Source organism: Macaca fascicularis, chromosome 13, assembly GCF_037993035.2.
Source record: "Macaca fascicularis isolate 582-1 chromosome 13, T2T-MFA8v1.1".
In the NCBI taxonomy this organism is placed as follows: Eukaryota; Metazoa; Chordata; class Mammalia; order Primates; family Cercopithecidae; genus Macaca; species Macaca fascicularis.
The window spans coordinates 93,116,535-93,140,055 of NC_088387.1; the positions used below are offsets into that span (position 1 = coordinate 93,116,535).

Genomic DNA, 23,521 nt, shown 5'->3' on the forward strand with positions numbered 1-23,521 from the left:
AACAAAAGCAAAAACAAATAAACAAAAACAAAGAGACCCTAGAAAAGAGATTTGGCCTGTGAAGGGACTTCCTACTGCTGACTTGTCAAGCACTTACTGAGTAATTCTCAGTATGAGTAAATACCATAAGACGTGTCCCTTTCCTTAGGGAGTCCATAGTCTAGTCCATAGGGAGAGAACACAATTAAAACCCATGAAAAATGAGAAGATAGAATCCCAATGTTAAAGTCAGACGTTATGGCTTGCCCAGGACTGAGGGGGTTCCTGGGATGTGGGACTCAGTTTAAAAACAGAGCAGTGCTGGCGGAGTGTGGTGGCTCATACCTGTAATCCCAGCACTTTGGGAAGCCAAGGTGGGTGGATCGCCTGAGGTTAGGAGTTTGAAACCAGCCTGGCCAACATAGTGAAACCCCGTCTCTACTAAAAATAAAAAAAAATTAGCTGGGTCTGGTGGCGGGTGCCTGTAATCCCAGCTACTCTGGAGTCTGAGGCAGGAGAATGGCTTGAACCCAGGAAGCGGAGGTTGCAGTGAGCTGAGATCAAGCCATTGCACTCCAGCCTGGGTGACAGGAGCAAAACTCCATCTCAAAAAATAAAAACAAAAACATAAAACAGAGCCGTGCCACGAAAACTGAAACAAGTTGGTCACCCTGCAGACAGATCAACATTCAAGTTCTTAATTAGCTTTGGAACCTTAAATAAAATAACCTCTCAAAGACTCAGCTCCCTCATTTATGAAATGGGTATTATAGTAGTACTTACTTCGTCATGAATCTTATAAGAATGTAAGTTACGGTATGAAAAGAATTTAGCACAGTGCCTGATGTTGAATAATTGCTTAATAAGTGTTAATATTGTATATAAAATTAATAAGTATAAGATAGCATAGAATGAAATACTGAATTAAAGACTAAATCGGGTGTTTTAGAAACTGAAAAAAAGGAGATCAAAGAAAATTGGGTCATTAAGAACAGGCTTTGTAGACATAAGGTTGACAGGTAAAATATAGGTTAAATTTAAATGTTATACAAATAATAATTTTTAGTATATGTCCTACATTTTTAAACATTTTTTTAATTATCTGAAATTAAAATTTAACCAACTATCTGATATTTTATGTGCTCAAAGTGGTAACCCTGTATAGAGAAGGTAGAACTTAAATTATTTTTTGGAGGGAGGAGGAGGAAAAAATACCAGGCCTGGGGTAAAATGAGCAACAGCGGACTAAGGCACGGGACAGGCTGGTAGGTTTTGAGAGGGAACACCTTGAAATCCAGGCCCAAGAGTCCAGACTTGATGCAGAATATATGGGGGAGTTTCAGGGAAGGTGCTGAGGTCCTGGGGCAGGTTAGGAACCAAAAGGAAATGGTGCAGAGGATGCAGTGGCTCACGTCTGTAGTTCCAGCACTTTGGGCCGAGGTGGGCAGATCACTTGAGGTCAGGAGTTCGTGGCCAGCCTCGCCAACATTGCAAAACCTTGTCTCTACTAAAAATGCAAAAATTAGCCGGGCATGGTGGTGGGCACCTGGAATCCCAGCTACTCAGGAGGCTAAGACAGGAGAATCACTTGAACCCGGGAGGCGGAGGTTGCAGTAAGCTGAGATAGTGCCACTGCATTCCAGCCTGGGAGACAGAGCAAGATTCCATCTCAAAAAAAATTTAAAAAATAAAGGAAGTGGTGCTTCAGAGAAGGAATGAGACACTATGTGGGAAAAGAATGGATCTAAGCTGCCTCTGATGTTTTGAACGCAGTGACTGTGAGAGGGACGAGAGCCAGGGAGTTTGTGGCTGCTCTCGCACTCTTGCAGTCAAGCGGGCAGTCTGAACTCGGGTGGCAACCGTAGGGGTGGGGGCAAAAAAACAACAGAGAAGGGGCAGATGCCTAGAGAGATTGTGAAGGCAGGTGATGTTTGTAGGGCAGGTGTGATCAAAGTTGTGTATATGTCCTTTCACTAACAAAACTTTCTCGTGTCCCTGCAGTCTCACTGATGACACAAATAAGCAATTCCACATAAATCTAGAGAGGCCTGTTGAGATAAGGTAACTAAGACCAAGAAAGAAAAATTCTGTGCCCTCCTTGCTCTTCCCCTAGTAGTGAGAAGCGATTAAAGCAATAGGGTTCATTCAGTTCCCTCATTGCTTTCCTCCCCACAGGGTTTTCCTGACCACCAGAAATGACAAAGGCCTTCAAGGAGAGTGAGTTCAACCCAGGCAACGCGCTTGGAGAACTCAGGGCAATTTCCCTGTAGGGTCCGTGTTGCTATTTGTGACCTCCTAAGCGGTTTGCTTTCTTCCTATGTGCATACACAAAATTCTACCCTTGTGGCAAATGAAAAAGCCGGGGTAACCATTTGGTAGCTTTCCCCCAGAAATGCAGTGCTTCTCCTTGGCATGAGCCTTTAATTTTTATTCAAAGAAGCAAATGGTGCAGAGTATCTGCCTTAAGATATATGTGAAGCCAAACACCAATGGTCCTGGGAAAACCAGATCCTAAAGATCTGCTCAGAAACTCAACTCTAAGCCTCTTATCAAGTTTTGATTCCTCACAGCAACATGAAGGACTGTGATGGTTAATACTGAGTGTCAACCTGATTGGATTAAAGGATGCAAAGTATTATTCCTGGGTGTGTCAGTAAGGGTGTTGTCAAAGGAGATTAACATTTGAGTCCATGGGCTGGGAGAGGCAGACCCACTCTCAGTCCGGGTGGGCACCATCTAATCAGCTGCCAGCACAGCCAGAATAAAAGCAGGCAGAAGAACATGGAAAGACTAGACTGGCTAAGTTTTCTGGGCTCCATCATTGCCCCCATGCTGGATGCTTCCTGCCCTTGAACATTAGACTCTGGCTTCTTCAGCTTTTGGATTCTTGGACTTACAGCAGTGATTTGCCAGGGGCCCTTGGGCTTGGCTACAGACTGAAGGCTGTACTATCGGTTTCCCTGCTTTTTCTTCTTTTTACTTATTTTGTCTTTGCTTTGCTTTTAAAAAAAAAAAAACATCCTGTTGTCCAGGCTGGAGTGCAGTGACACAATCTCGGCTCACTGCAACCTCTGCCTCCCAGGTTCAAGCGATTCTCCTGCCTCAGCCTCCAGAGTAGCTGGGATTACAGGCATGCACCACCACACCTGGCTAATTTTTGTATTTTTAGCAGAGACAGGGTTTCACCATGTCAGCCATTCTGGTCTCAAACTCCTATCTCAGGTGATCTGCCTGCCTCGGCCTCCCAAAGTGCTGGAATTACAGATGTGAACCACTGCACCTGGCTGGCTTTCCTACTTTTCAGGTTTTGGGACTCAGACTGGCTTCCTTGTTCCTCAGCTTGCAGACTGTCTATTGTGATCATGTGAGTCAACTCTCCTAATAAACTCCCCTTCATTTATCCTATTAGTTCTATCCCTCTAAAGCACCCTAATACAATGACCCTGTCCTGTTTGCTCTTCAAAGTCACTTCCCACCTCTGCCCAATGTGATATGTGATAAAGCCCCTCCCTCTATCATTCCTGCCTCTGTAACCTTGCACAGGCCTTTCCTTCTGCTTGGACTTTGCCTGTAATCTACCTGCACCTCTCCCATTCCTACCTTACTTCCAGAGCCTTCCTCCTTGCTGAGGAGGACACACGTTAAAACCAAATTGTGCACTATTTTGTAGTAATTACTCATATGGCAGCATTTTTTTCCCACCTTCTCAGTGGGATTGTGAACTTCCTGGGGGCAGGGAACATTTCTTGTGCATGTCTAAAAGCACTCAATATCTACTTACTGCATTAAACTTAAATTTTAAATTTGCAACAAATGTATCACACTAATGGAAGAGATTAATAGTAGAGGGAACTGTTGAGGGGCACATAGGGATTCTCCATACTGTTGGCTCGATTTTCTAGAAACTAAAAAATAAAGTCTATTAATTTTTTAAATATTTAATTTCATATTTTTTCCAAACCCTGAGTATTTTCTCTTTCAAGAGACATAAGAAATCAATGAAAGAAAAAGGCAAAGAGGGGATTTAAAAGGTAGACTGATATACAAAAGTCAGTTGCGGCCAGGCATGGTGGCTCATGCCCGTAATACCAGAATTTTGGGAGGCCAGAGTGGTCAGATCACTTGAGCCCAGGAGTTTGAGACCAGCCTGGACAACATGGCGAAAATCTTATCTCTACAAAAAATACAAAAATTAGCCAGTATCATAACCTAGTCTCAAAATAAATAAATACATACATTAAAATTTAAAATAAAATAAAATGTTAAGTCAGTAGCTTTCCTATATACCAGCAGTTAACAATGGGAATTTAAAACACAATACATTTTACATTAGCATCCAAAAAGAGAGACAGAGTTATGTATAAATCTAACAAAATATATTCAAAATGTATATAAGGAAAACAATAAAATTCTGATAAAATAAATCAAAGAAAATCTAAATAAATGGAGAGATATTTCATGTTTGTGGACTGGAAGACTCAATAATGTTAAAATGACAGTTCTTCTCAGCCTGATCTGTAGATTCAGCGCAATCCCAATCAAAACTCCAACAAATTATTTTGTACATGTTGACAAACTGATTCTGAAGTTTCTGTGGAAAGGCAAAAGACCCAAAATAACACAATCTTAAAGAACAAAGTCAGAGGACCGACACTACAGGCTTAAAGATATACTGCAAAGCTACAGCCATCAAGACTGTGGAACTGGCAGAAGAATACACAAATAAATCAATAGAATCTAATAGAGGCTCAGAAATACACTCACTCAAATATAGCCCACTGATAATTAACACAGGAGCAAAGACAATTCAATAGAAAAAAAAGTGACCTTGGGTTTGCTTATGACTTTTTAGATACAACACCAAAGGCATAATTCATGAAAGAAGAAATTGACTAGTCGAATTTCATTATATTTTTTCAATTCTGCTCTGTGAAAAGTCCTGTTAAGACAATGAAAAGACAAGCCACAGACTAGGAGATAATCTTTGCGAAACACATATCTGGTAAAGGCTGTTATCCAAAATATACAAGGAAGTCTTAAAATTTAACAAAAAGAAAATTCAATTTTTTAAATGGGCAAAAGATCTGAACAGACACCTGTAGAGGACTACGTGCTCGCAAACGAGGCGTTCCCGATAAGTCCTGCTCTTGCAAACAAAGCAGGGCGTTCCTTCCCTGCAAACAGGGAGGACAAAGGAGCCAGCTGCAAACAGCAGACCCTGGGGGCTTATTTATGTGTAAACATCTTGAAAATCCAGAAAGTCAGGGAAAGGTCAGAAAAACAACAATGTGTCTTGTGACTTGGCAACATTCCACAAACGACTGTATAAAATAAAGCAGAGCGCGCCATTCGGGGCAGCCACCATGTTTGTCTTGTGTTGTGTTGTCTTGTGTGTTCATTCCTTTGTTTAGGAAACATGCGGACCCCAACAGACACCTCACAAAAGAAGATATACAGATAGCAAACAAGTATGTGAAAAGATGCTAACATCATATGTCATTAGGGAATTGCAGATTAAAACAACCATGAGATACCACTACAAACCTATTAGAATAGCTAAAATCCTAAACACCAACACCACCAAATGCTGGTGAGGATGTGGAGCAACAGGAACTCTCATTCATTGCTGGTGGGAATGCAAAATGATAAGGCTACTTTGAAACATCACTTGGCAGCTCTTACAAAGCTAAGCATAGTCTTACCATATGATCTAACAATCATGCTCCCAGGCATTTACCAAAGGGATATGAAAACTTATGTCCACACGAGAACCTATACATGAATGTTAGTAGCAGCTTTATTCATAATTGCCAAAATTGGAAACAACCAAGACATTCTTCAATAGGCAAATGAACAAACCATAGTACCTCTATACAAGGGAATATTATTCAGCGATAAAAAGTAATGAGCTATCAGGCCACAAACAAACGGAGGAAACTTAAGTGCATACTGTTAAGTGAAGAAGCCAGTCTGAAAAAGCTGTGTGAAACTATGGAGACCGTAAAATGATCAGTGGTTGTCAGAGCTGGGAAGGAGGGCAGGAAGGATGACCAGATGGAGCACAAGAGACTTTTAAGGGCAGTGAAACTCTTCTGTATGATACTGTAAGGGTGGGCATATGACATCATGCATTTGTCAAAACCCATCAAATATAAAACACAAAGGTGAATCCTAACGTAAACCATGGGCTTTAATTCATAATAATGTAGCAACATGTATTCATTGATTGTAAGAAGGAAAAAAGTCAATTGTGAAGCATTTTTAATACTCCGTTTAGGTTTGGAGTGCTGAACTTTCTGATCATTCTATTACGTACAAAAGGTTGCATTCCTGTAAAATATGTCAAAATTGCCTCTCAGTATATATCCAGTTACTGAAATCCATACTCATCTGTCTCATACACTGTGTTCAGGATACTCACCTCTGCCTTAGCAGAAATGAGTTTCCTCAGAGGGCTGGGTGGACAGGAGAGTGGTTGTTTAGTGAGACTTACCCAAACCATGTGACTGTCTTCTCAGTGTCACGTAGAAAAAGAATTTTCAGTCCCTCATGGGTCTTTCTCAGCAAGAGTATAGACTGTTCAGTGTGTTGGTTGGGAGTGCATGAAAATAGGTGTTTTCATGCTGCACTCCCTGAGGCCCCTATGCAGATCCGATTACAGAAAGCCTGGTGGTGGTGGCAGGCTTCAGCAGGCCTCCCTTAGAGTCCTCCTTTGAGAGCACCAGCCAGCGTCCCCACAGGCAGCACATACACAATAATGGCATTGCGGAGGTGCTATGGAGACCAGATTTAAAGGGCCGGGTGCTATTAATTATGACTCTTCACCTACCTCATAGGTTGCCAGCAGCAATAGCAGAGGAAGAAGAAACATTAATGGGGCCTGGACTTCCACTTCACAGCAAAGTAGCCCAGGAAGTTTGAGGAGACTCTCTCAAAGTCACTGTCAAGTCGTTAAGGACCTGGGTCACCCTGCATCCCCATCTGGGGCTCCTTCTATATCAGTTTTCCTGAAGCTTAGTCCAACTTCTTGAAGTGGGCCAAGAAAAGGCTGTTTCCAGAATCGGATATTGCATCTCTAAAACACAAGCTTCACTGATGTCGTGGAGTCTATGAGACACAAACTTTATGTCGTGTCATGGAATCCGGGATGGTAAGTACAGAGGGAGGGAGCAAGCAGCCCATCAAAGGTCACAAAGCACCTTTGGGTGCCGGGAGTGGTCACTACCGGAGGCTCAGCTTAGGAGGGCAAAACACTTCCCATCTTTGCTCAAATTGCCACATCACCCAGGACGAGGCTGCACGGGTTTCTCTGACTCATGAGGGACCTGTGGCTCCACTGCGTTTTGAAATCGTGCTCTCTAACATGCTCTAAGGAGCAGAGGAGGGCAGTACAAATCACTGGTCTTTGTTGATTTTCTCTTCTGCAAACAGATCAGCCATCGCTTCACACCCAAGGAAAGAACTGCTGTCCAATGCCAGGCCCAGAGCTTCTTGGTTTGTGGCAAGTCTTTGGAAAGATAATTCATTCATTTTAGCTGAAAATACCCCGTGTTTTTCTGGTCTCCCTACTGAAAAAATGAGTATGATACACAAAACATGGTGCATGGCTCTAGCTCTTAATAAATTCCAAGCCTTTTTGACCAAACCATTACTGTGTAATTTCTAGGAGAAAGCTGCTCCGCTAAAAAAAGAAAAAAAAGAAAAAAAAAAGAAAATTCCAGTTATCAGGATCATATATTTGTTTTTTGTTTTTTGTTTTTTGTTTTTTTTTTTGAGACGGAGCCTTGCTCTGTCACCCAGGTTGGAGTACAGTGGCACGATCTCAGCTCACTGCAACCTCCACCTCCCTGGTTCAAGCGATTCTCCTGCCTCCGCCTCCTGAGTAGCTGGGACTATAAGCGTGAACCACCATCCCTGGCTAATTTTTTTGTATTTTTAGTAGAGATGGGGTTTCACCATGTTGGCCAGGCTGGTCTCGAACTCCTGACAGGGTCATATATCTGTTTAAAAATAAAAAGTATTGTGTTAATGGCATAAAGAACATTTAAGAAATTGAGGAGGTACCACTCTGTGGAGCACATCGAGGCGAGGGGAGCCTTGGAGCCTCTGGGACTTTCTTCAAACAGGAAGCCATTGGCTAGGAGCTGGGGAGATCGCAGTCTATATTGAAATACCACTGCTGACAGAATAGAAGTTGCCTATGATGAGTGACTTCTCCCTGCCCTCTTTCAATATGAACGTGAATTCTCAGCCATTGTCTTCCTAATAGAAATCCTTAACCTAGAACTGTTCACTCCTGGTTTCAAAAGGAATAGCCAACCCCTTAGAACCCAGAATTTTCTATAGGCTCTCATTCTTTTTTCACATCTATAGCAATAATTACTATCTATACTGAAGATCCTAAAGAGCTGAAAGATCTCAAAATACAACCAGAATCATGCACAAAAGACTCTGGAACCTGTACTACAGTAAGCAAGCATGTCACCTGAGAAATCATTAGTCTTGCTCATTCACAGCTCTTGACTCAGCTTTGTGAAGAAAACATGTTGTTTGGAGCACACATGTTCACATGGCCCACTCCCTATGTTCATGCAGACGGCATAGAGCTTTGCTATATAGCATATAACCATCTCTAAAGCATCAGCCAAGAACACTATAGGAGACGCAGCAGTTAATTAGTAAAGTGTTTAATAAAAGTATGATTTAAGGGTGTGGGCAAAGTTTAGGGAAACCCTCAGAAAAAGGGCAGTACTTTGGGGCGGTATTAAAAGTATGTTACTACCCTAGCCGGAAAGCAAGGAGAGAGAGAGTGATTTTTGGAGCCCAGAGAGGGTGACTGTATGGAATGGGGTTGCCTGATAGGTGCTGTGGTCCTCCGGAGAGGGCTGCAGCCAGCCTGTGGGGACTGGCAGGGAGGACAGAGGAATCGGTATCCTGACTTGTTACAGTAGGTAGCTGGTCAGGCATGAGCAGAGCAGGAGAGGCTCCACCTGACCAAGAATGTCAGGCAACCATCAGGTGATGGTCAGGTGGTTGTTATCTATCTAAAATAATAATTAGTCGCAGTCAGCGCCAGGGAAAGGAAGCCTCCCTACAGATAGAAAAAACCTGAAACTGGTGATCATCCGCTTCCTGATAAGATCTCAGGAGACGGGCGAGTGAGCTCCAGCATGCGCAATAAGAGGCAAAAGGCAGTGCTTAACTGATATAAGACTTTCCAGGCACATCCCACAGGTAGAGGGAAGAATGCCGCGAGTGAGCATGAGTACAACTCCGGTAAACACTGCACATGCCCGCCTCCCAAGTGCTAGCAGGACACCATGCAGAGCGGCAGCTCACCCCAAAGGAAGAGTCGAGGGAAAAGGGACACAAGATGCAGGAAGTATGCCAACATATAAAACCCTTAGTCCAAGGTCAAAGGAGACACTGTCCTCCAAGACACCCGCTTGGCCCTCCTCCAGGAATACTTTCTTTTCTTTCCTGCTCTAAAGCTTTTGTTGTTGTTGTTGTTGTTGTTGTTGTTGTTGTTGTTGTTGTTGTTGTTTGAGAAGGAGTCTCACTCTGTCACCCAAGCTGGAGTGCAGTGGCGTGATCTCAGCTCACTGCAGCCTCCGCCTCCCAGGTTTAAGTGATTCTCCTGCCTCAGCCTCCCGAGTAGCTGGGATTAGGCACTCACTACCACGCCCGGCTAATTTTTTGTAGTTTTAGTAGAGACGGAGTTTCACCATGTTAGCTAGGATGGTCTCAATCTCCTGACCTTGTGATTCTCCCATCTCGGCCTCCCAAAGTGCTGGGATTACAGGTGTGAGCCACCATGCCCAGCTCACTCTAAAGCTTTTTAATAAACCTTCACTCTGCCCGAAAACTTGCCTTGGTGTCTTTTTCTACCTTTTGCCCCTAAGTCGAATTCTTTTATCTGAGGAGGCAAGAACTAAGGTTGCTGCAGACCCGTACAGGTTCACCACTGGTAACTTGGATACCTTCTACCGTCAACAGACTCACTCTCTCCCTTCCTCTGATTTGCCAATGCCTCTCAAGAGCAGGAGCCCCAGCGATGCCATGAACAGGGATATGCCTCCCAGAAGAAGTGTGGGGAGGTGTGGACAGTGGTCTGCAGGGGCAGGCAGAAGATATCCAGCACCACCTACAGTTTCTTACTTTCCCTCTTTTGGTCATAGGTTTATAACCTGGCCTGGGCCTCCTCAGAACTCTGAAAAATGTACCTTTTCCACCTCACAAGGCTTGGTTCTGCTTTCTGACAGCAGGAGTGAAGAGAAATGTGAATGGGTTTCATCGTGATTTCTGATGATAAGACATTGTGTTGACCTTTGAGGTACAGCCACAGATCAGGTAATAACTTAGAAGAACAGCACATAATAATCCCTTGGTCTATTCTTGAGATTTGACTGACACCAGGCCGCCTGTAATTATTGGAGCCAGTACAAATTTCACAGTCACTGACTTGAGTGTGCAAAAATATAATTTTCTCTATTCTTTTATAATTGAGTGTAATTTCTGCCTTGAGCCTCCATTCTGCCTCAGAGAAAATTTAATCTAGTCACTTTCAGATAAACTCATTCAAATTCAGTCATTTCTTAGTCAATTCCAGGTTATAATGCAGTCACAATTCAGTTTAAAACTCTCTTTCTCTCCCTTGTTTTCCCCCTCTCTCCCTCCACTCTGGAATTGAATTTAAGCTCTCAATGGCTTATCCAAAAGTCCACACTCCTTGGTCTTAATGTGTCCTGTATGCCTCTGGGCATCACAGAGGTTAGGCGCTCTCTTGAAAGAGGACTGGGTGGTCCACGGAACACAAAGAGGGGCTCCCATTTCTTCTCTCCATTGAGAGTGCAGCTCAGTCCCGACCCAGTTCTCATCTTATCCTGGGTTCCCAGTGGCTCGCTCTCTCTGCTAAATCGCATTCCCCAAGGAAGGCTTTGGGACATTGTGGGTGCCCTCCTGTGCCACTCAGATCTATGGGCAACAGTCTCTAGTCCTCTTGTGTCTGAACACCAGTCCTCCTTTGCTATATCAAGATGATATGAGGCCGGACATGGTGGCTCATGCCTGTAATTCCAGCACTTTGGGAGACCATGGAGGATGGATCACTTGAGGTCAGGAGTTTGAGACCAGCCTGGCCAATATGGTGAAACCTCGTCTCTACTAAAAATACAAAAAAATTAGCCTGGCGTGATGACAGGCACCTGTAATCCCAGCCACTCGGGAGGCTGAGGCTGGAGAATTGCTTGAACCTGGGAGGCGGAGGTTGCAATGAGCCTAGATCACACCACTGCACTCCAGCCTGAGTGACAGAGTGAGACTCTGTCAAAGAAAGAGAGAAAGAGAGAGAGAAAGAAAGAGAGACAGAGAGAGAGAGAAGAAGGAAGAAAGGAAGAATGCCCTCAGAAGAAATCAACCCTACTGACAGCTTGGACTTCCAGCTTCCAGAACTGGAAATAAATAAATTTCTGTTGCATACACTACCCAGTTTGTAGTACTTTGTTATGGCATCCCTAGTAAACTAACACAGATTGTGAGAAAATTAGTCTTTTTACTTAACAATCACACCTTTTGTTTTGTTTTTGAGACAGGGTCTCACTATGTCACCAAGGCTGAAGTACAGTGGTATAATCATGACTCACTGCAGCCTCAACCTCCCAGCCTCACGTGATCGTCCCACCTCAGCCTTTTAAGTAGCTGGGACTCCAGGTGTACACCACCACATTCAGCTAACTTTTTAAATTTTTGTAGAGATGGGGTCTTGCCGTGTTGCCCAGGCTGGTCTTGAACTCCTGGGCTCAGGTGATCCTCCCACCTCAGCCTCCCAAAAGGCTGGCAGCGATTACACACTTGACCCTCTGCTCTCAGCCCATTTTGAGATTCTTTGGAACATTAAAACCAGCTCCAGAAATCCTTAAGAGAGGCCATAATTTACAGTTACCCATCTTGAAATGTGCCCACTGTTTCCTGGTTCAGAGATAAAACTCAATCTAGTCAAGTCATGTTCTCTCATATCATGGGTACTCAACTTTAGAAAATAATAACTTTCTGAAGATAAATTTATCAGGGTATTTACTTCTGAGCTCTCTATTCTGTTCCATTAGTCTATGTGTGTGTTTTTATGCCAGGACCTTACTTTAGCTTTACAGTACATTTTGAAATCAGATAGTGTGTGATACCTCCAGCTTTGTTCCTTTTACTCAATTGCCTCAGGTATTCAGGGCTTTTTGTGGATCCATATGAATTTTAGGATTGTTTTTTCTATTTCTGTGAAGAATGACATTAGAATTTTGATAGATATTGCATTGAATCTGTAGATGACTTTGGGTAGTATGAACATTTTAATAATATTAATTGTTCTAATCCATGAACACAGAATATCTTTCATTTCTGTCTTCAATTTCTTTCATCAACGTTTTATAGTTTTCAGTGTACAGATCTTTCATCTCCTTGGTTAAATTTATTCCAAAGTATTTTACTTTTTTTGAAGTCATTGTAAGTAGAATTGTTTTATTTCTTTTTCTGATAGTTCATTGTTAGTATATAGAAATCCTATTACTTTTTCTATGTTGATTTTGTATCCTGCAACTTGACTGAATTTATTTATTAACATCAATTGATTCTCTGCAGAAGTGCTAAGAACACACATGTGGAGAAGACCGTTTCTTCCATAGATGATACTGGGAAAGCTGGCTACCCAGATGCAGCAGGAGAAGGATGAAATTGAACCTTTATCTCACACCATAGATAAAAATCAACTCAGAATGGATTAAAGATTTAAACATAAGGCCTGAAGCTGTAAAACTACTAGAAAGAAATAGGAGAAAGCTTCATAACATTAGTCTGGGCAATGATTTTTTGAATATGACTCCAAAACCACAAGTGACAAAAGCAAAAATAGACAAATGGGTTGCATCAAATTAAGCTTTTGTCCAGCAAAGGGAAAAATTAACAGAGTAAAGAGACTACCTACAGAATGAGAGGAAATGCTGTATTTGCAAACCATACATCTGATAAGGAATATCTAAAATACATAAGGACCTAAAACAATATTTTAAAAGACTCTATTAAAAAATGGGCATAAGTCTATTCAGGAATAGACATTTCTCAAAGGAAGACATACAAATGGCCAGCAGGCAAATGAAAAGATGTTCAATATCACTCATCATTAGGGAACTGCAAATCGAAACCACAACGAGGTATCACCGCCCACCTGTCAGAATGGCTATTATTAAGACAAAAGATAACAAGTGTTGGTGAGGCTGTGGAGAAAAGGGAACCCTGGCACATTGCTAATGGAAATGTAAATTAGTACAGCCATTATAGAAAACAGTATGGAGATTTCTCAAAAAATTAAAAAGAGGACTACCGTACAATCCAGCCATCTCTTTACTGAGTATATATCCAAAGGAATTGAAATCAGTCTGCCTGACTGGGTGCAGTGGCTCACGCCTGTAATCCAAGAGCTTTGGGAGGCTGACGCAGATCACCTAAGGTCAGGAGTTGGAGACCAGCCTGAGCCCACAGCTAAAAGAAAAAGAAAGAAAGAAAGAAAGAAATCAGTATGCCTATTCATTGCAGAATTTTTCACAATAGCCAAAATACAGAATCAACCTAACTGTCCAACACTAGATAAACAGAAAATGTGGTAAATATGCACACTGAAATATTATTTTCACCTTTAAAAAAAAAGGAAATTCTGTAATTTAGGATAACATGGATGAAACTGGAAGACATCAACCTAAGAAAAACAAGCCAGGCACAGAAAGACACATACTGTGTGATCTCACATATATGTGGAGTCTAAAAAATGTCAAATTCATAGACCAGGCCGGGTGGCTCACTCCTGTAATCCGAGCACTTTGGGAGGCTGAGGTGGGTGGATCACCTAAGGTCAGAAGTTCAAGACCAGCCTGGCCAACATGGCAAAACCCTGTCTCTACTAAAAATACAAACATTAGACGATCCTAGTTGTGCATACCTGTAATCCCAGCTACTCGGGAGGCTGAGGCAGGAGAATCGCTTGAACCCGGGAGGTGGAGGTTGCAGTGAGCCAAGATCACACTGCTGTACTCCAGCCTGGGTGACACAGCTGGAGTGAAACTCCATCTCAAAAAAAAAAAAAAGTCAAACTCATAGAAGCAGAGAGTAGAATGGTGGTTGCCAGGGGAACAATGGGGAGATATTGGTCAAAGAGTACAAAGTTTCACTTAGGATGAATAAGTTCAATAGATCTATTGTACAACCTGCTGACTATAGTTAATAATGTACTGTATAGTTCAGAATTGCTAAGAGGGTAGATCTTAAATGTTCTCACCACAATATGTGAAGTAATGAATATGTTAATTAGCTTGATTTAACCATTTCACAATTATACGTGTATCAGAAGTAGCTACTTACTTCCACAGAGTACAGTATGGAGAGGGGGAGGAGGAAGTTCACAGGGGAGCACCAGGACAAATGCTGCACAGCCAGGGATCAAGGTCAATATCAACAGTCACAAATCACATTGACAGCATGCACCCTTGATATGTGATGAAAATGGTATACTACCTCTGTGATCATCCCCCAAAACCCAGAATCCCAGTCTAGTCATGAGAACATCAGACAGATTCTGAGGAATATTCCGTAAAATACCTAAACCAGTACTCCTCAAAACAAGGTACCAAAAACAAAGAAAATCTACAAACTGTCACAGCCAAGGGGAGGCTGAGACATGACAGCTAAATATAACGTGGGGCCAGGCATGGTGGTGCATGCTTATAGTCCCAGTACTTTGGGAGGCTGAGGCAGGAGGATGGCTTGAGCCCAGGAATTTGAGACCAGCCTGGGAAACATGGCAAAACCCTGTCTCTACAAAAAGTACAAAAATTAGCCAGGCATGATGGTGCACACCTGTAGTCCCAGCTATGTAAAAGGCTGAGGTAGGAGGATCTTCTGAGCCCAGGAGGTGGAGGCTGCAGTGAGCTGAGATGGCGCCACTGCATTCCAGCCTGGGCGACAGAGCGAGACCTTGTCTCAAAAGACTATATGTATATAGATATGTATAATATATGTATATGTGTATATTGTATTATATGCATATATGTATAATATATAATTACTAATTATATATTGTAATTAGCTAAAGAATATACACGTTAGCTAATTAATGTATCCATTACTTCACATATATATAATGTGGTATCCTCAATGGGATCATTGAACAACTACAAAAAATGGACATTAGATAAAAACTAAGGTATGATGGTTAATACTGAGAGTCAACTTGACTGGATTGAAGGGTACAAAGTATTAATCCCGGGTGTGTCTGTGAGGGTGTTGCCAAGGAGATTAACATTTGAGTCAGTGAGCTGGGAAAGGTAGACCCACCCTTAACCTGGGTGGGCACCATCTAATCAGCTGCCAGCCAGGCTAGAATGTAAGTAGGTAGAAAAATGTGAAAAGAGAAACTGACCTACCCTCCCAGCCTACATCTTTCTCCCATGCTGGTGCTTCCTGCCCTCAAACATCGGACTCCAAGTTATTTAATATATATTTTTATATATATTTATGATATATATCTATATTCCATTAATTCTGTCCCTCTAGAGAACCCTAATACATAAGATAATTTGAGTAAGTGTGAACTTTAAAAATTATGAATCAATATCAATTCATTAATTTGTTACATATGGTAACAAATGTACCATAGTAATATAAGGTATTAATAACAGGGGCAACTGAAGGTGGGGACAGTATACAGAAACCTTCTGTTCAATTCTTCTGTAAATCTAGAACTATTTTTAAAAAGTAAAGTCTATCAGTGTTTTAAATGTTTACATTCTTTATCTAGGCAATTCAACCTCCCAGAATTTGTTCTGAGAAAATAATCACAAATGTGGGCAAATACTTACCTACAAGAATATTTCAATATTATTCGTAATATATATAAACTAAATGCTCAATAATAGACTGGCCAAAGAAATTATTTTTCCTTAATTCAGTGGAATATTGTAGTCATTAAAAATACTGTAAAGAATATTGGATGATATAAATTTATGATATATTAAAAGAAAAACTAGGCTACAGATTATATGGACAGCAACATTCTATCTTCACTGAGACAGAACCAGATAAATAGATAATAAAGATAGACACATTTATTTTTAGTTTCCTTTGAGCTTATCTTTACCTTCTAAATTTTTACATGGTATATATTGCTTTTTATTGTGGTGAAGTATATGTAACATAAAATTTATCATTTTCAGCATTTTAAAGTGTACAATTTCATGGCATTTAGTACATTCACAATGTACCATCATCACAACTGTCTAGTTCCAGAACATTTTCATTGCAACAAAAGGGAACCCTGTATCCATCAAACAGTCACTCCCATTATCCTATCCAGTCCCTGGCAACCACTAATTTGGTTTCTGTCTCTATGAATTTGCCTATTCTGGATATTCTGTATAAATGAAATAATACAACCTGTGAGCTGTTGTGTCCAGCTTTTCACTTAGCATCATGTTTTCGAGGTTCACTATGTTGTAGCATCTGGCCAATACTTCATTCCTTTTTATGACTGAATAATAGTACATTGTATGGATATACAAATTTTGTTTATCCATTTATCAGCTGGCAAACACATGGGTTGTTTCCATTTATATCTATTGTAAATAGTGCTGCTATGAACATTATTGCTTCTATAATGTAAAAATGCTGTTCTTAAAAGGTAACATCTAAATAAATTACATTCACTAAATCCCCCAGTCTATATCAGTGCTGATTCCCTAAGGAATTTCCTAAATTTGTTGACTTGCGTACAAGGACCCAATCTTCCTTTCATTTGTGAAGTTTCTAGCCCCAAATTATCTTTTAAAAGTTGAACAATATTTTTCTCAATCTTTTCAATTCACAACACACAAATTGAATTAAAGAGGATTTTGTAAGAATTGATATAATATTTGAGATTAGCTCATGTTTTCATTTCCCTTTGGCTAGCTTGGAAGGCAAAGGTGATTTTTACCATTTTATCCATTATTCCTGCAGTTCTATTTACTATTTTGCATCCTAGAGGCAATGCACGATAAGGAAAATAATGTACATTTAAGTCTCATGTTGACATGTTAACGGTGTACTAAAACAAGTTGATGGTCATTACTAAAGGTGGACTGGTTCATTCTTTATTTTTGACTGCCTGGAGTTGGGCAAATTCTAGACATTTCAAGCTATCAAAAGTTAATCATGTGGGGTGGGGCACGGAGGCTCACGCCTGTAATCCCAACACTGGGAGGCTGAGGCAAGTGCATCATTTGAGGTCAGGAGTTCGAGACCAGCCTGGCCAACATGGTGAAACTCCATCTCTACTAAAAATGCAAAAATTAGCTGGGCAGTAATGGCGCACACCTGTAATCCCAGCTACTTGGGAGGCTGAGGCAGAATTGCTTGAGCCTAGCAGGCAGAGGTTGTGGTGAGCCGAGATTGGGCCACTGCACTCTAGGCTGGGTGAGAGAGTGAAGCCCTGACTCAAAAAAAAAAAAAAAAAAAAAAAGCTAATCAAGTGTGAATCCTGCTCAGCAATGAAAAGGTCTGAACTAATGATGCATACAGTAACATGAATGACCCTCAGTATAACTATGCTGAGAAAAAGAAACTAAACCAAAAAAATAAATCTGTATGAAATTCAAGGCTGGGCACAGTGGCTCATGCCTGTATTCCCAATCCTTTGGGAGGCCAAGGTGGGAGGATCACCAGAGGCCAGGAGTTTGAGACTGGCCTGAACAACATAGCAAGACCCTGTCTCTTTAAAAATTAGCCAGACATGGTGGAGCATACCTGTGGTCCCAGCTACTCAAGAAGCTGAGGTGGGAGGGTCACTTGAACCCAGGAAGTCAACACTGCCCTCCAGCTTGGGTGACCAAGTGAGACCCTTTCTCTACAAAAATAAATTTTTTAAATCCCAAACAATGCCAACTAGTCCATAGTGACAGAAAGAAGATCAACAATTGCCTAGATGGATGAGAAGGGGTATATAGGGAGGAATTACAAAGGGCCATGAGAAAACTTTTGGGGCTAATAGACATGTTTATCATCTTAATTGTGGTGATGGTTTTGAGACAGCCAGGTGGGTGGGGGTCCCTGGAGAAACTCCAATCAGCCTGCCCACTGAGGTGGAGCCTCAGGAAGTTCACGACCTTTGCAACGAGGAGAAGCCTGGTCCCTCCTCTTCCTGTGTGGAACGTGGGATTCAAATGGTGGGTGGGAAGTGCTCTAGCAGGGACTCTGGCCTAGCAAGAGTCTCTGTTTCCCACTTTTCTCCCTGTTTACCCAATAAAACCCTGTCTTACTCAATGGTCTGCAAGCCTGAATTTTCATGGCCATAGGACAAAAAACCCTGTCTTTAACTGAACTAAGGAAAAGTCCTGCAACAGTTTCACGGATACATGTGTGTGTGTAAACTCATCAAACTGTATGCTTTAAATACATGTGTCAGTTATACCTCACTAACACCACAAAGAAAAAAAAGCTAATGATGTGAGATGCTCATACAATTATTATTAAACATAGTTTAAATGTGTACCTAATATTGATCCCACTTTTCTATTTATTCGCATTTAATGTCAAAACAACAAACATACAAGGGAAGGGTTATTTGATGTACCTCAGGTTAGAGGCATGTTTGTTCTTGGTGTCTTTATTAGTGGTCTATTTTAAATGTTGACATTGTTGTAAATTAGAATCTGCAGAGATCGACTCCCTGTTCTGCATAAATGCCAAAAGGAAATTAATCTGGTCCAAAGATATGCTCCTTTCATAAGGCCGAAGTATTTTAATCACCACCTCCCTGGGTTATTCTTCAGAGTCAGTGTTGGGTAATTTATCTCCTTTGAATCTATTATGAATACTTATGGGTTTTTTTAGGGAAGGGGGCCTCTTTTTTTTTTTTTTTTTTTTTTTTGAGACGGAGTCTCGCTCTGTCACCCAGGCTGCAGTGCAGTGGCCGGATCTCAGCTCACTGCAAGCTCCGCCTCCCGGGTTCACGCCATTCTCCTGCCTCAGCCTCCCGAGTAGCTGGGACTACAGGTGCCCGCCACCTCGCCCGGCTAGTTTTTTGTATTTTTTTTTAGTAGAGACGGGGTTTCACCGTGTTAGCCAGGATGGTCTCGATCTCCTGACGTCGTGATCCACCCGTCTCGGCCTCCCAAAGTGCTGGGATTACAGGCTTGAGCCACCGCGCCCGGCCTTGGGGGCCTAATTCTAAATGTATAAATGGGATGTATTTTTTTTAAGTCATGAGCAAGCAGGAATGAAATTTCCCAGCAATAACGTTATAAAGTTATAAGCAGGGTTATAAGTGGTGATTGATGTCCCATTCCCCCATTCGGCACAGACAAACCACCCTTATGGATAAATGTAAAGGGGAACTGAATCTGCTATCGGCTCTTCAATCTAAGCGCAGACTTTAGACTAAGTTACAATACAATTAAATAATAATTTAAATACTGTAACTTTTTCTGAGAAAAATGCACACAATATTTGAGTTGTCGACAATATTTCAAAGACTCTGAGCTAGTCTGACTCTCGTTGCATAACCCTGGGAAATTGTGAAACTCAGTTCTGACTTGTGTTCCACTATGATGAATTCATATGACCCAATGTCTTTCCCCAAATTTGCCACACACACAAATGCATACTCACAAATTCATACTCACAAATGCATACACACAAAACAATAACTAGAGTGAAGAGTCTATTTTGAAAAGTTTGCACAACTAGCAGCCATTATCTTTTCAAAGCCCAGGGTACTGCTGGTGGCAGTGGCCTGTTTGGAGCAGCCACTGTGGGGATGCCAGCTGCAGTGGGGAAGGTGCAGCTGGGGCTATGTGTTCCACAGAGCCAGAGGAGGGTGGGAATAGGCGGGGGTCCCACCCCCTACCGAGTTGGCTGGGCAACAGCCCCTCACTCCCCAGTGCAGCAGCAGCCACATTGACACAGTTCCAGACCCAGGCATCCCTGTACGCTCAGGGGCATGGGAAGCCCCCTGCCCCCACAGGCTTGGAAGTGCCTGCTTCCACTCTCTGGCCTCTCCCAACTCCCGGCACCTGCTCCAATGTCAGATCCTGAAACTGGGTGCTGTCATGGCCCAGCTAGGTGTGTACACACTCAGGGCAGCACTGACATGCCAGACATTCCCCACTGCCTTGGTCCCCTCTGAAACTGAGCACCAATGAGCCAGGAAGGGAGGCCAGGAGGGCTGAGGGAGGCTTGATGCAGGCCTGCAAGCGCCCCTTGGTGTGAACAGCCTGGATGCCATGGAGGGCATGTTGATGGTGGCAGGAGGCAGACAGGTTCCTAGGAGGGAAGGGGTGGGTCGCTGGTGAAGACCCACCTTCAAACCAGGGACAGCCTGAAGCCTGGGGGCCAGGCTGCCAGTCGCAGGTGGTGTCCATGACCCAGAGTGAAAATTTATGGTGCTTTTTCCAGGTATGCCCATGGCCACCCATGGACCAATCATCATGCAGTTCCTCCCTTCTAAGCCCATAAAATCCCTGGATTCAGCCACACTTGCATACTGGTCAGGATGATCTGCCTGTGGAAAGGAGCTGCCTGCTATGGGTCTCCTCTCCACTGAGAGCTGGACACTCATCAGCATGGCCTGCCTGTGGAAAGGAGCTACTCACTTCAGGTCTCCTCAGAGCTATTCTGTCATTCAATGAAGCTCCTTTCCATCTTGCTCACTCTTCAATTGCCCATGTGCCTCATTCTTCCTGGACATGGGACAAGAACTCAGGACCTGCTGAGTGGTGGGACTGAAAGAGCTGTAACACAAACAGGAATGAAACATGCCCCCTGCTCACCATATTGTGGGTGACAAGGAGAGAAGACTTTCTGGGAGCCCAGACCTCAGGGCTCCCCAAGTCATGGCTGTGACATGCTATAACTCCTTCTTTGGGGCTTTGTGGTTCCTGGTGTCTCTGAGCTTTCCGGTGTTATTGCATTCCCCTTGTGCACATGCTGGTACCCACAGCAGGAGCTGTTTGCAGTATGTCTGGTCCAGCTGCAGCCTTGTACAGAGCTGGCGCCTGTACTGGCGCCTGGAGCTGCCTGCCCCACCACAGCTGGCACAACTGGCTGTGTGCAGTGGCTGGACCCTGCACTTGCTCACTCACACACCCTGGCAGGTGTGGGATCTGGGCTGGAAGCAGGAGATGGGCCTGATGGGCCAAGTGGGCAGAAGGAGCCCAGCGGGTGTGAGCAAAACCCAAGAAGAGGCACTGCTAGCCACAGAGGTTTCCAGCTGGTAAAGCAACACCCTAAGGATCCCATGACAGTACATACATGTAAAAGTAAATACACAAATAAACAACCAGTCAAAAGTCAAGAAATTCGAGTCTGCTGTTGTTTCCCTACAGGGAATTAGCAAACCATCCCATAGTTCATAAGGACATTGACACAGTTTTCCCGTATGTTCTTCTGATAACATGGCTGAGCAGTGATCTTACAGTTTGGGAAGAATTCTCAATTAATTCCTTCCCTGTGTGCTGTGTTCTGACTCAAAACTCAGCATTTCTTTCCCCGAGCTATCTTGTCTTCACACCAGAGCTAAGTTCCAGAGGACAGGGACAATCCTCTGTTACAGGTGGAGAGACTCATACCTGGGGGACAAAGGCAAAGATCTGAGGATGTTTCACAGGCCTGGGGAGTAGAAGAAAAGGCAGGAATGAAGAAAGAAAGGGCCCGCATTCAACCTGTGGACTTGAGCTTTTTAGGCCAGAGTCTTCCTTACAACCACCTCAGCAACCAGCTCCCAGGAAAACTCAGTTGAGTTTCACCTTTCCTTTCCTCTTAGTGTGGGATCTTGTCTAATAATGCTAAATTCCATTTGGGGGCATTCAATTTCACAGCCTGCTCATCATGCAGCAATGGGCTACATATAGTGTAATTAAATAAGACATACAAAGTGTTCACAACACAATCTGGCACATTCAATAAATGTGAACATCATCATCAACTCTGAGTCAATGAGATTATTCACATTTTACTTTTTAAAAAATGTTCTGACCTTCATATGTGCATGAATGATCTTTATATTGAGGAAAAACAGTAAACATGTCTTTAAATTTTAAAAATATTCTGATGAAAAACTGCATTAAGCTGCATTAAGATAGTTGGAAGAGCACAAAGTTGTTGTTTCCTCTGATTAGCATCTATATTATTTTATTTGAAACCAGATCAATAAATCTGGACCAATAAGGAGGGGGAAAAAAGAATTCTATGTTTGTTACAGGGTTTGAGGATTTGGGTTCCTCTAATGACCACTCGCAAGGTAGAGATGGCAATCAGACCATAGGACACCCCACTTTTTCTCTGCTGCTCTGAAAGGCAAACTATTGTAGAACCACATTTTTAACTACGAGAATGTTAATGGCAAAAGGGACCTTGGGAGTCATCCATTAACAGCCACGGGATTGTGAAAGCCCAGAGTAGGCCCCAATAGATTCCTGCTAAATCTCTTGGAAGATATTTTACAGGAAAGCCCAATATATGAAACAGATAAAAGTGGAAGGCCAGGAGCAGTGGCTTATTCCTGTAATTCCATCACTTCCAGAGATTCAGGCAGGAGGGTTGTGAGAGCCCAGGAGCTTGAGACCAGCCTAGACAACATAGCAAGACCCCATCTCTTCAAAAAATAAAAATAAAAATTAGCCAGACATGGTGGCACATGCCTGTAGTCCCAGCTATTTGGGAGGCTAAGGTCATAGGATTGCTTGATCCCAGGATTTTGAGGCTGGATCATGGCACTGCTGCATACCAGCCTGCATGACAGAGGCAGACCCCTGACTCAAAAAATAAAATAAAATAAAAGGTGGAGGTGAGTCGTCATGGACCTACCTAGAACTCCTTAGAGCAGAGTCTGAAAATCATTAACATATTTCAACCTCCTCATTTTGAAGTTGTTGTGGTAGACAGCCAGATACAGTAGAAGGTGCTAGAGCTTTGGAGTCAGCCATACCTGAGGTTTAACTTCTAGTTCAGCCACTTTCAAAATGTTGGTCTATGCCACAGACATTGGCTTCTCAATGTGACCTTAATATTTGGTCATCCCCTTCTCCATTCACTGATGCCACCGCGTAGGTACGTATGGTGATGTCCATATGCAATTCTGTGAATGACTTCTTCCTGAGAAATATCTGCATGGGAAAGAAGAGTTAGCAAATTCACGTATTGCACTTCAATTTACACCTATAAACTCTTTGCTATTAATCTTTTTGATAAAGAGATAATTGTATAATTGTGTATAGTTTTATTATACACTTCGCGTTTTTTTAAGAACTATAGAACAATTTAATTTGGAAAATGTTTACAATGTGTTAAGTGAACAAGAATAATGCAACGGTATGTATATTATGATTAGCGACTATGTACTACATATACAAGTAGAAGAAAAGAGTGGAAGGTAATAAGCAAAACTAAAAATGATAATGCTTGTAAAATTCAAATATTTTAATGAAACATAAACATCTTTGCTAAAATCAACATTTCTTACTTTAAAATATCT

The 23,521-nt window shown here is 42.3% G+C and overlaps 1 long non-coding RNA gene across 2 annotated transcripts; it reads right to left on the bottom strand.

Moving 5' to 3' along the window:
• Positions 1 to 12,301: 12,301 nt before the first annotated feature.
• On the bottom strand, positions 12,302 to 23,149 carry LOC135966699 (uncharacterized). 2 transcript variants are annotated; one of them, XR_010580243.1, is made up of 2 exons: positions 22,976 to 23,149; positions 12,302 to 13,506 (listed from the first exon to the last, which is right to left on the bottom strand). It is a non-coding gene; the product is annotated as an uncharacterized lncRNA (long non-coding RNA). The 2 variants fall into 2 exon arrangements; XR_010580244.1 differs by lacking the exon at positions 22,976 to 23,149 and adding an exon at positions 13,961 to 14,743.
• Between the last annotated feature and the right edge of the window lie 372 nt (positions 23,150 to 23,521).